Here is a 3693-nt window from a genome sequence, read left to right as displayed (position 1 = left end):
AATTTTGACCAATGAAGGTCAAAAATTTTGACCAATGAAGGTAGAAATTTTGAACAATGAAGGTCAAAAATTTTGACCAATGAAGGTAGAAATTTCTACCAACAGGTAGGTGTAAATTTTTTTTTAGGCATTCTATAAAACAGTCACATGCCTTGCATATGATATGACATTTTGCATGCATCCTGCACTCTCTCATTCGGCTGATGATGGATTATGGAGAGTGATCTGAAACCATGATGCTAAAAAACACACACAATCAAATCTAAAATGAACTTGCATTAGAAATGGATTGTGGAAATCTGATATTGTTAATTTTGCATGCATGTCTACCAGGAAAATATATGTTTAAGTTGTGATTGTCCTAGTAAACATGCATGCAATTTTACCAATATCAGATTTCCACAATCCATTTGTAGTGCAAGTTCATTTTGGATTTTATTGTGTGTTTTTTAGCATCATGTTTTCAGATCACTCTACGTAATCCATCATTAGCCAGATGAGAGAGAGTGCAGGATACATGCAAAATGTCATATCATACGCAAGGCATGTGAACTATTTTATAGAATGCCTGAAAAACACTGACAGTAACTAATATGAAAAATATATAATTAATTATATGATTGAGACAAATCATGTATCAATGAGTTGGTCAAAATTTTGACTAGAAAATTTTTGACCAATGGGTTGGTCAAATTTGGTCAAAAATTTGATCAATGAAGGTCGAAAAATGAACCCAAATGCACTAGTGCAAGTATGCTCGCCAAGTTGACTCTTTGAGTTCGGTCATCAAGTCACCCCACCAAAGTGTCTCATCAAGGTCAATCTTTAGGTCTACTCATTGAGCTTGCTCACCAAGTCAGCTCACCATGTCACGTCTCTAAGTGGCCTCGCTAAGTCGACTTGCCAACTTGCCCCACCAAGTTGCCACTTTAAGCCCACTCACCATGTTAGATCGCCAGGCTGACTCCCCAAGTCATCTCGCCAAGCTGACAATTGAAGTATGCTCACCAACTTGACTCTCTAAGTTCACTCACCAAGTCTGCCCCTTAGGCCAACTCTCCAAGTTAGCTCACCAAGTCACCCCCACCCAGTCACCTCAACAAGTTGACTCATTAAGTTAGCTCACGAAGTTGACTCACCCAGTGGTTTTACCACCTTGTCCCAGCAAGTGGGCTCACTTAGTGTGCTTACGAAGTTTCCCAATAGAGTTTCTTCTCTAAGCTCACTCACCATGTAAACTCACTTGGTCGGCACGCCAAGTTGACACTTTAAGTTTTCTCATCAAGTCACCCAACCAAAGTGCCTCATCAAGGTCAATCTTTAAGTACACTTAGTAGGTCAACTCACCAAGTCGCTTCGCAAATTCACCTCACCAAGTGGCCTCGATAAGTTAGCTCACCAACTTGCACCACCAAGTTGCCACTTTAAGTTGACTCGCCATATCAGCTTGCCAGGCCGACTCCCATAGTCAGCTCGCCAAGCTGACAATTCAAGTATGATCACCAAGTCAACTCTTTAAGTTCATTCACCAAGTCCGCCCCTAGGTCAACTCTCTAGGTCAGCCCACCAAGTCACCCCCACCGAGTCACCTCAACGAGTTGACTCTTTAAGTCAGCTCACCAAGTCTACTATTCAAATACGCATGCCAGGTTGGCTCGCCAAGCCCACCAAGTCATGTCACCAAGTTGATTGTTCGAGTACACTCAAAAATTTGACTCTTTAAGGTCGGATTGCCAAGCCGGCCCACCAATTCATGTCACCAAGTCACCTCACCAAGTTGGCTCGCCCACATGTCCCACCAAGTCCCCAAGTCTGCTTGCTAAGCCGACAATTCAAGTGCACTCACCAAGTCGACTCTTTAAGTTTTCTCACCAAGCTCATCCCCTAGGTCAACTCTCTAAGTCAGCTCATCAAGTCACTCCCACCCAGTCACCTCAATGATTTGACTCTTTCAGTCAGCTCACCAAGTCTACTATTCAAGTACACATGCCAGGTCGGCTCACCAAGCTAGCCCACCAAGTCATGCCACCAAGTCGATTGTTCGAGTACGCTCACAAAGTTGACTCTTTAAGTTCGCTCATCAAGTCACCCCACCAAAGCACCTCATCAAGGTTAGTCTTTGAGTCCACTCACCAAGTTAGCTCGCCAAGTCACCGCACCAAGTTGACTCACCTCTCACCTCACCAAGTGGACTCGCTAAGTCGGCTTGCCAACTTGCCCCACCAAGTCAACTGTTCAAGTATGCTCGCCAAGTTGACTCTTTGAGTTTGGTCATCAAGTCACCCCACCAAAGTGCCTCATCAAGGTTAGTCTTTAGGTCTGCTCATCGAGCTTGCTCACCAAGTCAGCTCGCTATGTTGCATCTCTAAGTGGCCTCGCTAAGTCGGCTCACCAACTTGCCCCACCAAGTTGCCACTTTAAGCCCACTCACCATGTTAGATCGCTAGGCCGGCTCCCCGAGTCATTTACAACATGACTAGGAATACCTTTAATTGGACCAGATGCAATACCATTTACACGTATTCCATAATCTGTCCCCCACTCTAAAGCCATAGATCTTGTAAGACTATCAACAACTGCATGTAAACAAAACAAAAATTTTCTAGATAACTTGTTTAAATTATTATGTAAGTAAAATGACTCTCATGTTTATGCTGAAACATTTAAATTTATTAAATAGTTAATTCAAATCTTAATCCAAGAAGAATATAATGATTAAAAATGAACCTTTGCAGCAGAGACATGAATTTGATACCAGAAAGCTAAGGTACTGTATTGTAGCACTTAAGTTTGAAATAACACCAGCCTCTGAAGGAGGCTTTCCAATTCCACCTTCCCTCAAATACTTCAATGCTGCTTGACTCATTGTAAATGTGCCAACAACATCAATATCTTGTACTGCAACCACATGTAATTTATCTAACTTCATGCTACAATTAGGGAGAAAAGCTAAAACATCTGAAAAGAGTTGACAAAAACTTAGCACTTCCTCCATTGACATACGTCATAATGAACTAAAAAGTATGAGTCATCTACACCCTTCAAAAACAAGTCCTTAAGAAATTATGCTTCAATAGAGAGATCAATTCAAACATCCAAGTGACTTGGCACTATTCCACAGAACATCAATGTCAAAGCAACTTCAATAAATCACTCAACCTCGTTAGGAAACCAGTTTGAATTTCTTTCCCCATCATTTGCCACTGTATAAATAATCAACAACATGCATGCTTAGATAATGGCAAATACTCAAGTTGTAGTCTCCCTATGTGTGCTCCCACAAAGCACTCAGTCATTTCTCATCCACAGGTTTCAATACCCTTATTAGATCATCCACGTTTGAGATAATAATTGTGAAAGACTATAATGCATACTAATTAATAAATATTGTATAGATTATGTCAAAACTTAATGAATTTCTTTTGCTACTCTTTTTTTGAAGGAATTACATCGAGGGAGTGCTCACAAAGATGAAGCACCACGACTTGCTCAAAGGCTCAACAATTCTAGTACTACTCCAGCTCAAGAAGGCTTAACTATGGAGTTTCCTCCATGGTTTAAACCACTCTACTTGGAATCCCATTTTCAAAACCTACAACAAGTGTTGTGCCTTATGAACCATTCATTAGAAAGCCCCTTGAGCTCATCAATAGATAAGCCTAAGATATTTTCCACAGCAAGTCAAATTGTGAT

At 41.1% G+C, this 3693-nt stretch overlaps 1 pseudogene; it reads right to left on the bottom strand.

The window, feature by feature from the left end:
- Window positions 1–2427: 2427 nt before the first annotated feature.
- LOC149543045 (peroxisomal 2,4-dienoyl-CoA reductase [(3E)-enoyl-CoA-producing] pseudogene) lies at window positions 2428–2929 on the bottom strand (annotated as a pseudogene).
- Window positions 2930–3693: the final 764 nt, after the last annotated feature.

The sequence above is a fragment of the Cupressus sempervirens genome, chromosome 8, assembly GCF_028749045.1.
Source record: "Cupressus sempervirens isolate cs-2001-9-10 chromosome 8, ASM2874904v1, whole genome shotgun sequence".
In the NCBI taxonomy this organism is placed as follows: domain Eukaryota; kingdom Viridiplantae; phylum Streptophyta; class Pinopsida; order Cupressales; family Cupressaceae; genus Cupressus; species Cupressus sempervirens.
Note: the sequence above shows the minus strand (reverse complement) of the source record. Positions and strands in the feature narration are given on the sequence as shown.